The following is a 12,571-nucleotide window of genomic DNA, read 5'->3' as shown; positions in this document are numbered from 1 at the left end:
GCTACGCTCACATACAACACAAATTCAGGAATAACAAAAATTTAATGGATTGTGTATTTTAAACAAAACTTTTTCATTTAATATTTTAAGTCAATAAACATGAGATCCACTTAAATACTAATTATTTTTCTGAATGATTTTAACATTTTTATTGAAATTTTATAAACTAGCATACACTAAAGTATCTGATTATAATGGTGCACTTTTGAATAAATTGTTAGTCTTTCCTTGAATACATTGTAAATTAATTGAAAAATGTGATTTTTCTTCTTTTCATAATGTATCCTTTAAAATAGAGAATTTTTAATTGAAAACTATTTGAATAGAAACTTCTTTTTTTAAACAGAAACTTTTTACTATAGGCACAAAGAAACACAAATGCACATGATAGTTCGATTCTTTTGAAATAGTCTTCATCAGTTACTTCGGTCTTTTTGGCTGCGACGAACCAACTGTAGCAGGACCTCAGCTCCCATGGTTCAGGGACTGACAACCCACCATCCCCACTTCTTAGGGCTGAACTCACTAAGGCTTTGGGGGTCTCTAAGAGTAAACCAAACAGACTGTAACTAGGCAACATGAGCATGTACAAAAAAGCACATTATCTTGGAAGAATTTGATATTTCAATCAAAAACAGAATCATTTCTCCACACTGAGCATGAAGCCTGCTTTGGATTCTCTCTCTCTCCCCCCCGCCCCCTTGCATGCTCTCTCTCTCTCTCTCAAAAAAAAAAAAAAAAAAATCACTGAGGTAGTCAAAATGGGAAAAATCTGAACTTTGCTCTAATTTCTCAAACTTGCTTCACAGAATATTGACAGCAAATCCATTGTCTCTGGGCTTGGTGTTCCTATCCCATCAAACGAGATTTTCTTGTCCTCCAAAGGGGCAAACTTGATTTTATGTGCCCTACCTGTCCAGTAAATCACCAAATACTTCTTCAGCCAGGTGTAGAGAGAAAGGATCAGAAGAAAAGAGTGAGCAAAATTTAGCTTTCTTTGAATGGGAGGGAAGGGGCAGTATCCTGAAGTTAGTTAATGGGCCATATCTCAAAGCGAGGTTGGGTGAGGTGGCTGAAGCACTGGTCTAGAATCAATGCTTTCCAAAAGAAACAGAACGCAAGCTATATATGCAATTTATAATTTTCATGAAGCCACATTCAGAAACTAAAAAAAAAAAAGAGGAAATTAATTTTAATAACCTTTTATTGAACCAATGAATCTGAAATATTATCTCAACATGTAACCAATTGTTAAAAATGAACAACAAAATTCCATACTTTAAGTCTTTGAAATCTGACATGAATGTTTTCAATTCTGATTTGCTATATTTCAAGTGTTTGATGACAGCACATGTTGCTAGTATCTACCATACTAGACTATGCAGGTCTAGATTTTAACTTAGAAGCCAAACTCCACACTTTCAATCCCTTTGTTACAAACTTTTCTCCTCTGGGGGACAGGAAAAATGTCTCTTGGGTGGAAGAGTAAAAACAGAGGAAACTAAACATTACAGAGAAGAACTGCTTATCCTTTCGCTTCTTCTGTCAGTCTGCTGGGATGTCAAGGTTTCTTATGAAGCTGTTAAGCCCATTACCAATAATGAAATTTGTAAGACCTGCTTCCATATGGAATGGAGCTAATAAGAACTTATCTTACTACCCTGGGCGAATAGAGAAACACCAGTAAAAACCAGAAACAGGGGCATGGTCTTAAACATTTTCTATAAACTTTGGCTTCAAAGAACTCCACAGCAGACTGCACATCACAGAGGTAACTTTCTGCTCCTGGGACTGCCACAAATTATAGAAGCAATCTTAATTCATCCTGTATCGAAAGAGCACTGACCTAATTATGCTGACATTGCCTGAGTTCTCTATTTAAGCAGCAAGAATGCATACAGGCTAGATTATCAAAGTCTAATTTAGGGCTTTAGTTTTTTAAAGGTCTCTCAATTTTTCTTAGGCACAATAAAGAGGAGCATTAAAGAAGACCCTTCACAATGGAATGTCTTTTTCAGAGAATGTATGGTAGTGAAAAAGTCCGAGCTGTAAAGCCACCTACAAACTATATAATCTTGGACACGTTATTTAATGTCTTTAAGCTTTGTGTGCCTCGTTCTCCCTACTCTGCCACCAAAATGGTGATGTTGGTTCTAATTTTCAAACTTGATTTAAGAGTAGATATTATGTAGGCTAATCATAGCACCTGACACATCGTAAGCATTCAATTCATGGTGGATATTATTAAACCTGGAATTGTTTTGATTTTTCTCTATAGCATGAGGGCAATAATTCTAGCACCCAGAAGTAGGACAACTCCTGCAGGCTTCTAATGTTACCAGGCAGCCAGCTCATATGTAACACTTCTAAGACAAAGTCATGGTGAACAGATTGGGGTTTAGCAAATCTGTGGCCAGCCCTGAAGCTTCTCCACAAGCCATGGAAACTTTAAATCTCTATTACTGAATCATGATCATGATCTAATACTCAGTGTAGTGAGTCATAATCAGAATTAAAAGGAAAAAAGGGATGGTTAATACTATAGTGCATCTCACTGAGTCATTTCTGAAAACTACTGCTTCTGACAGACAAACATACATGTATATATGGGGAGAGTCAAAAAAGTTGAACACCAGAACATCATCAGAACACACTAGAATTTTAAGAAACTCTAAAACTTCTCACTTCCTAGGAGATGCAGATGAGCAGGAAAGAAGAGAGCATCTGACTCCTTTGGAAAGGAATTTTTAGGGCCACAATGAGATAGAGTTGTCACAGATAGGCTTTAACATATGTATATGGGATGAGGACATAATGATCCTAACTTTGATCAATATGGCTGTGTGAAGCCCGACTACCCTGAGATGACTATAGAAAAACGTATAACAAGCTCACTAGACTATGTGAAATCTTCATACAGTAAATTGCAGGCTTTTTTTTTTTTTATGGCTCTTTATTTATTTATTTTTTTAAAGACTTGAAAAATATAATTTTTTATTTAATTCGGCTCTGGTGAAAGGAATTTTCCTGACTTTATAAATAGAATCTGATATAAATCCTTTTTGTGTGTGGAATTAGAGATTTACATAATTTGAATCCTAATGTGTATAACACAGATGCTATAGTTTGCATTGCTATTTTTGGTTATGAAAAGAAAAAGCAGGAGGAGGTCCGAGATGGCAGTGTAGGAAGATCCTGAACTCACCTCCTCCCACAGACACACCAAATCCATAGCTACATATGGATCATTTCCCTCTGAAAAGGATCTGAAAACTAGATGAACTGATCTCCACAACAAAAGATAAAAGGGCCACATCAAGATGGGTCGATGGGTTGGAGATGCAGAGGAGAGACTCACAAAACAGCCCAGCCCCATGGTACGGTGACCCACAAGAGAGAGAGATCTCAGGGCGTAGGTACTTCTCCCAGGGGACTAAGGGGTTGCTGCCCTACATCAGCACTCCTGCCTCTGGGACCTGCCCCAGAGATGACTATCCAGAATGTCTATTTGCAAAGCCAAGAGGGCTGATGTCTTAGGAAGGAGGGGGCTCCAAAGTGCTATAAAAAACTGAGGTTCCTCTCTTGGAGGGGCTTGTGGTCTTACTTGCCCCGAGACCTAAGCAACCAAAAAAAAAAAAAAAAAAAAAAAGGAAGAAAGAAAAAAGGAGTTTGAAAAATGCCTAGACTATATGTGGAGCACACTCGTTTCCTGATCTGGAGGCACTGAAGGAAGGATGGGGACATTAGAGATACTTCCCAGTGACAGAGTTGCTGGTAGCTACCATTATTGCACTCTACACACAGTCTGGGGCACAGGTGGGTGACTTGGACACAATAACCCAACCCCCACAACGACTGAGGTGCATGGTCTCCACACCTGCTGAGGCCAGAGAGCACAGGGAGTTGCAGTGCTCCCCTGCTCCCTGGGTAGGGTAGGAGAGTGTGATCAGTCACATACTTCTCTCCCCTCCCTAGCTAAAGTCCGCTAAAATGGCAGTTCTACACTCTCCCAACCCCAGGCTGGGGCTGGTCAGCACAAATGATCATGGCATTCTCCCAGCCAAAAGCCAGCACATGCACACAGACAAGGCACACTCACTGCATTACTGAAGTCTATAGGTGTAAGCAGTCAAGACCATTTTCCTGCTGCCTTTTTGAAGCAGGCAAGCATGCTGTGCCCTCTACACTATCTGGCTGCCTTCTAGAGCTAGCAGGTACACAAGGGACACTCCTTGATCTCTATGTGCTGGTGGCCCAGAGAACTGCCGTTCCAGAACTCACTGGGACTATAACAATCAGAAAGACCCCATTGTTTTGACCACTGCACAAAACAGCAGACAGCAACACAATTCCAGGCTTCCTGCAAAAAAAGTGCCTTCTTACTTAGCTTGGAGCCATAGCTGAAGGGACAGGCTTCAGGTTTCCCACACATCTAGATGTTAAAAGAGGTACCACCAAGAAACATAAGCAATGAGACACCATCCTTGTATACCCTCTGACTGCATCACAGCTTGATGAATCTTCTCTAAAAGAAGCTTCTGTAATTACACAGAGCCCCTATTTTTGCAATTGTTACCCAGGGGACACCTCCAGATCTCTTGGTCTAGAGGAAAGGTACAATTATGGCCCAACAGGACTGTATATACTAGCGTTTTTTTTTAAGATTTTATTTTTAAGTAATCTCCACACCCAGTGGGGGAGGGGGTGTTCAAAATCACAACCCCGAGATCAAGAGTCACATGCTCTACCATTTGAACCAGACATGTACCCCTACTTCCATATTCTAAAAGCTGCAGCCTGAGGGACTGGCCTGAAAACATGTGCTAAATGAGATGTCCCCCCCTCAACCTTGGATCACTGACAGGTCTTGGCATACCCCAAACAATGGGGGCATATCAAGAATAAGCCAGGTGACTTAAACAATCACAAAAATTCAAGAGACAGCTAAGCACTATGGCACATGGTGGATAAACGAAAAGGATCATCATCTACACAAGCCACCCCTTCAAGACCAAGAGAGGTACCTGTTTGCTTAGTACATACAAACCACAGAAATGCAAGCAAAATGAGGAAAGAAAGAAATATGTGTCAAATGGAAGAACAAGACCAGACCCCAGAAAAAGAGGTAATATACCTGATAAAGAATTCAAAATAATGGTCAAAAAGATACCCACCAAATGCAGGAAGAGAACAGATGAACGTAGTGAGAACTTTCAGAAAGAGAATGCATAAGAAAGTACCAAACAATAGTCACAGAGGTGAAAAATACAGTAACTGTACTGAAAAAATATACTCCCGGGGTTCAATAGGAGACTAGATGAAGTAGAAGAACAAATCTACAGCTGAAATAGAAAGCAATGGAATTCACCCAGACAGAGCAGTAAACACAAAAAAGAATTTTAAAGACTAAAGATAGCTTAAGGGACCACTGGGACAACATCAAATAACCCCTTGTATTAAAGGGGTTGAGGAAACAGAAGAGAAAGAGACAGGAAAATTATTTGAGAAAATAATAGCTGAAAATTCCCTAATGTAGGGAAGGAAACAGACATCCAAGTTAAGGAAGCCCAGAGAGTACCAGGAAGATGAACCCAAGGAGACCCACACCAAGACATATTATAATTAAAATGCCAAAAGTTAAAGATAAAGAGAGAAATCATAAAAGCAGCAAGAGAAAAACAAATTGTTATATACAAGGGAACCCCCATAAGGCTCTCAGCAGATTTCTCAGCAGAAACTTTTCAGGTCACAAGAAAGTAGCACTGACATACTTAAAGTACTGAAAGGAAAAAACTTCTAAGAATACTCTACCCAGCAAGATTATCATTCAGATGCAAAGGACAGATAAAGAGTATTCCAGATAAGCAAAAGCAAAAGGAGTTAATTACTACTAGACCAGCCTTAGGAGAAATATTAGTGAAACTTCTTTTAGCTGAAAACTAATTGCACTAGTTAATAGCAAGAAAACACAAAGAAGTAAAAGTCTTACTGAAAAAGGTAAATATATAGTAAAGGTAGTGATTAATCACCTATGAAGCTACTAAGAAGGTGAAAAGACAAAAGTAAAATTAACTAAAACTACAACAACTAGTTAAGGGATACACAAAAGATGCAAAGTGACATAAAAAATATTGAATGTGGAGGGGGAGTAAAGGTATAGTTTTGGAATGTGTTCAAATTTAAGTCGCTATTAACGTAAAATAGACTGTCATATACGTAGGATGATATTTGTAAACCTCACAGTAACCACAAAGCAAAAACTTAAAGCAAATACATAAAATGAGAAAGGAATCCAAAGATAACACTAAAGAAAGCCATCAAACTGTGGTGAAGAGAGCAACAGAAGAAAGGAACAGAGAAGAACTATAAATACAGCCAGAAAACAATATAAAAGATGACAATAAGTACATATCTAACAATAATTACTTTAAATCAAAATGGACTAAGTTCTCCAATCAAAGGACACTAAATGGGTAAGAAATAGGACACATCTATATGTTGCCTACAAGAGACTCACTTCAGAAGTAAGGAAACACAGAGACTGAAATTCAAAGGATATAAAAAGATATTCCATGAAAATGGAAGTGAAAAGAAAGCTGGGGTAGCTATACTCATATTGGACAAAAGAGATTTCAAAACAAACAATGTAATTAAGGACAAAGAGGGACATTACATAATGATAAAGGAGTCAATACAGCAAAAAAGACATACATTTATAGGTACATATGTACCCAAAACAGAAGCACTAAAATATATAAAGCAAATATTAACAGACCTAAATGGAGAAATGGTCAGCAAGACAATAATAGTAGGAGATTTTAATACCCTACTTATATCAATGGGTAGATCATCCAGACAGGAATCAATAAGGAAACACTGGCCTTAAACACCACAATGCACCAGATAGACTTTACAGACATATACAGAACTAAAAGCAGCAGAATACACATTCTTCTTAAGTGCACACGAAACATCTTCAGAATAGATCACACATTAGAATATAAAACAAGTCTCAATAAATTCCATATGTTGAAACCATATCAAGCATCTTTTCCACCCACAAGAGTAGGAAATTAGAAAGCAATTACAAGAGGAAAATAAATAAAATAAGTCAAAGAAGAAATGAAAAAATAAATACATACAGACAAATACAAACAGAAAAACAATATACCAAAATCTATAAGATGTAGCAAAAGCAGTTCTAGGAGGAAAGTTCATACCAATATGGGCCTACCACAAGAAAGAAGATAAATCTAAAACAATTTAACTTTTCAACTAAAGGAACTAGAAAAGTTAGTAGAAGGAAAGGAATAATAAAGATTAGAGAGGAAATAAATGAAACAGAAGCTAAAAAGATAATAGGAAATATCAATAAAATTAAGAGCTGATTTTTTTTTTTTAAAGTTTGATTGATTTATTTTAGAGAGAGAAGGAGATGGAGACAGCACAAGTGGAGGGAGGGGCAGAAGGAGAGTAAGAGGGAGGAGACTCCCTGCTACACATGGAGACCAACACAGGGCTCAATCTCATAACCCTGATCATGACCTGAGCCAAAATCAGGAATCAGATGTTTAACTGATTGAGCCACCCAGGAATCCCTAAGAGCTGGTTCTTTGAAAAGATAAACAAAATTGACAAAACTTTAGCTAGATTCACCAAGAAAAACAAAAGAGGGCTCAAATAAATAAAATCGGAAATAAAAGTTACAAGTGTTACCATAGAAACACAAAGGATCAAAGAGACCACTAAGCATAATTATATGCAAAAAAACTGTGCAATCTGGAAGAAATGGATAACTTCTTAGAAACTTACAATCCTCTAAGACTGACTCATGAAGAAACAGAAAATCAGAATAGACCAATTACTAGTAAGGAGATTAAATCAGTAATCAAAAATATTGCAACAAACAAAAGTCCAGGACAAGATGGCTTCACTGCTAAATTCTATGAAACTTGCAGAGAAGATTTAATACTTATCCTTCTCAAATTCTTCCAGAAAAAATAAAGAGGAGGGAAAGTTTCCAAACTCATTTTATCAGGCCATCATTACAATGATACCAAAACCAGACAAAAGAATTACAGGCCAATAACTCTGATAGACATAGATGCAAAAATCCTTAACAGAATAATAGCAAACTAAATTCAACAACACATCAACAGGATCATACAACATGATCAAGTGAAATTTATTCCATGGATACAAAGATAGTTCAACATCTGAAAACTGATCAAAGTGATATACTGTATTAATAAAATGAACAATAAAAAATCATAGGAGCATCTCAATAAATGCAGAAAAAGCATTTGAAAAAATTCAACACTGATTCAACAAAGTGTGCACAGACAGAATGTACCTCAACATAATAAAGGCCATATCTGACACAACCACAGTTAATTTTTTACTCAATGGTAAAAAGCTAAAAGCTTTATCTCTAAGTTCAGGAACAAGATAAGGATGCCCACTATTACAATTTTTATTCAACATATTATTGAAAATCACAGCCATAGTAATTAGGAAAGAAAAGGAAATAAAAGGCACCCAAGTAGGAAACGAAGAAGTAAAATTAGCACTATTTGGAGATGACATTATACAATACATAGACAACCTGAAAGATGCTACAAAAACAAAAACCTGTTAGAACTAATAAATGAATTCAGTAAAGTTGCATGACACAAAAGTAATATATGAAAATCTGTTGCACTTCTATACACTAATAACAAACTGTCAGAAAGGGAAATCAAGAAAACAATCCCATCTACAACTACATCAAAGAGTAAAGTACCTATGAATAAATTTAATCAAGGAAGTAAAAGACCTGTATAGTGAAAACTGTAAGATACTGATTGAAGAAATTGAAGACAACACAAATAGATGGGAAGATATACCATGCTCATGGATTAGAAGAATTAGTATTATTAAAATGTCTATACTACCCAAAGTAATCTACAGATTCAATGCAATACCTATCAAATTCCAGTGCTATTTTTTCTCAGAACTAGAACAAGTACTTTGAAAATGTGTATGGAACCAGAAAGGATCCTGAATAGCCAAAATAATCTTGAGAAAGAACAAAGTAGAGGTATCACACGGCCTGATTTCAAACTATACTACAAAACTATAGTAATCAAACAGCACGATAGTGGCATAAAAACAGACACACACACCAACAGCTCTGAAGAGAGAGGCCAGGAATAAACCCACACATATACATAGGGTCAATTAATTTAAACAAGAATATATAGTGGGGAAAGGACAGTCTCTTCAATAAATGGTGGTGGGAAAACTGGATAGCTATTTGCAAAAAGATGAAAATGGACCACTATCTTACATCAGATACAAAAATTAACTCAAAATGGATTAACAAATTGAACATAAGGAACTATAAAACTACTACAAGAGAATGTAGGCAGTAAGTTCCTTGAGGTAGGTCTTAGCAATGTTTGTTTGAATCTGACTGCCAAGTCAAGGGAAACAAAATGGGACTACATCAAACTAAAAAAAAAGCTTCTGCACAGTGAAAGAAACCAGCAGCAAAACAAAAATCCAACCTACTGAATAAAAGAAAATATTTGCAAATCATATATCTGATAAGGGGTTAATACCCAAAATAAAAACAACAAAAGATGCACTCCAATTAGAAAATGGTCAGAGGATCTAAACAGCTATTTTTCCAATGATGGCATACAGATGGCCAAGAGGCACATGAAAAGATGTTTCTCATCACTAATCATTAAGGAAATGCAAATCAATACCACAATGAGACATTACGTTACACCAGTCATAATACCTAATATCAAAAGGACAAGAAATAACAAGTGATGACTAGGATGTTGAAAAAAGGGAACCTTCATGCACTGTTGGTGAGAATTTAAATTGATGAAGCCACTATGGAAAACACAGAGGTTCCTCAAAAAATTAAAAATACAGCAACCATATGATATAGCAATTCCACACTATTGGATATCTATCCAAAAAAATGAAAACACAAATTAAAAAAAAAAACATGCACTCCTCTGTCTGTCTGCAATATTACTTGACAATAGCTAGGATATGGAAGGAACAAACCTAAGTGTCAGTCAATGGATGAATAGATATAGAAGATATGGTATATACATACAATGGAATACTACTTGGCCATAAAAAAGAATGAAATCTGTTTATGACATTATGGATGAATCTTGAGGGTATTATGCTAAGTGAAATAAATGAGACAGAGAAAGACAATACATGATTTCATTTATATGTGGAATCTAAAACAAAAGAAACAAGGAAAACACAGACTCACAGATACACAGGACAGACTGGTGGTTCCCAGAGGGGAGGAGAATTGGGAGGAGCAAAATGGGGGAAAGGGTCGATGAAGTACAAACTCCCAGTTATAAAATAAATAAGTCATAGGGATATAATGTACAGCACGGGGAATACAGTAAATAATATTGTATTAATTTTGTAAGGTGATAGATGGTAACTAGACTTAAGAGTACTGACCATTTCACAATGTATAAGTATCAAATCACTATGTTGAACACCTAACCTAATAATATATGTTAATTATGCCTCAATAAATATTTAAAAAAAAAAGAAAAAAAGAAAAAAAAACCTAGATTAAACCACATGAGATTTTTTAAAAAATGAAGCACCAAGAGTTGGCAATGCTTGGAATAAAGAAAAAAGTTGTAGCACTAGCAGAAAAAAATTAGGGAAAACAAATATCTCTGTTATAAAACGAACTCTATCCTTTTAAGAAACCCTCCTCTAAAACCCTTACGGATTCTACCCTGAACACTCCTCCATAACTGCTTATTAAGGTTACACTAAACTCTGAATTGACAAGCACAAAAAATACTTCTGCTCATGTTGTATGAGGTGGACAGTGAAAGAAAACTAAGCATTTCTTGGGATGCCTGGGTAGCTCAGTCAGTTAAGCATCTGCCTTTGGCTCAGGTCATGATCTCAGGGTCCTGCTCAGCAGAGAGCCTGCTTCTCCCTCTCCTCCCTGGTCATGCTCTCTGTCGCTATCTCTCTCTCTCTCTAAAATAAAAAAAAAATCTAAAAAAAAAAAAAAACCCTAACCATTTCTTCTTTCTTTTTTTTCTAGTTATGAGAACTTCTATGATTTATTCTCTTAGCAACTTTCAAATACACAGTACAGTATTGTTAACTACAGTCACCATGCTGTATGTTACATCCTGAGGACTATTTGTTTTATAACCCATTCCTGTTTTCTCAAACCTCTTCCCCCATGGGCTCCATTTGTACCTCTTGCCTGATTCCCCTCTCACCTCTTTGCAGCTTTTCAGTGACCTTTGCCAGCAACTCTTTTTCTGTAAGATTCTTACATGTTCTCAGCCCTTTTTCCTTCTTAACGAACACTTTCTTTGTGTGGTTTTGTACATATAAGGCTTCAGCTTTAAGGAAGGCTTTCACTAATAATTCTCCAATTATGTGTCCAATCTCCAGGCCCACATTTTAAATTATCTATTGAACAACTCTACCCAGTTGCCCTACAGGGTCTTGAAGCTCTGTGTCCTAAAAAACTCATCATCTTTTTCCTAAAGTGTTCTTTTCCTCTCGTGTCCTGTCCCATTGTGGCAAATGGTACCACTCTCTATTTAGACCTCCAAGCCAGAAATCTGAGAGGTCCCACATATGCAACCTCCTACCAGTTTTGTCAAAATCATTTACAAAACACTACTGTTTTCATTATCGACCTTCAAATTCCTTATCATTTCCCCATTTCTATTCCCCCATCTTATTTCAGTACCTGAGCTTCCTCTCTGTAGATTATAGACTTTTATTTTACTTTATTTTTATTTTTTTAGGATTTTATTTTTAAGTAATCTCTACACCCAATGTGGGGCTTGAACTGAAAATCTCAAGATCAAGAGTCACACACTCTACCTACTGAGCCAGCCATGTGCCCCACAAACTTTTATTTTAAAAAATAGATTGAGACAGAATTCACTTACCAAAAAATTACCATTTAAAATATGCAATTCAATGGTTTTTAGCATATTTGCAGAGTTGTGCAATCATCACCATAGTCTAAGTTTAAAACATTTTCATCATCCCAAAATAAACCTCAGATCCGATAGTCATGTCCTCTCACCTCCCCCACCCGTTAGCCCAAGCAACCTTTACTTTATGACTCCATAAATTTGCCTATTCTTGACATTTCATATGAACTTATACAATATGCGGTCTTTTGTGACAGGTTTCTTTCACTTGGCACAATGTTTTCAAGGTTCGTCCATGTCGAAGCATGTACAAGTACTTTATTTCTTTTTATTCCTGAATAATACTCTATTGTATAGATATGCCACATTTTATTTATCCATTCGTCACTTTTCAGACATCTAGGTTGTTTCTGCTTTTTGGCTATTGTGAATAATGCTGCTATGAACATTTGTGTAAGTTTTTGTGTGAACGTATTTCCAATTGTCTTGGGTAAATACCTCAGGAGTGGAATTTCTAAGTCATACAGTAATTCTTCAACCTTTTGAGGAACCCCTGGATGGTTTTCCAAAGCAGCTACAGCATGTTTACATTCCTACCAGCAATGTATGAGGGC

The 12,571-nt window shown here is 36.5% G+C and overlaps 1 protein-coding gene across 2 annotated transcripts in view; it reads right to left on the bottom strand.

Moving 5' to 3' along the window:
- Positions 1-12,571, bottom strand: part of RABGAP1L (RAB GTPase activating protein 1 like) — a 757,100-nt gene that overhangs the window by 331,867 nt on the left and 412,662 nt on the right. The gene's annotated exons all lie outside the window — the stretch shown is intronic.

This window comes from Martes martes (genome assembly GCF_963455335.1).
Source record: "Martes martes genome assembly, chromosome: 15".
Classification (NCBI taxonomy): Eukaryota; Metazoa; Chordata; class Mammalia; order Carnivora; family Mustelidae; genus Martes; species Martes martes.
The sequence above is the reverse complement of the archived record's forward strand: the minus strand, read 5'-3'. Positions and strand labels throughout refer to the sequence as shown.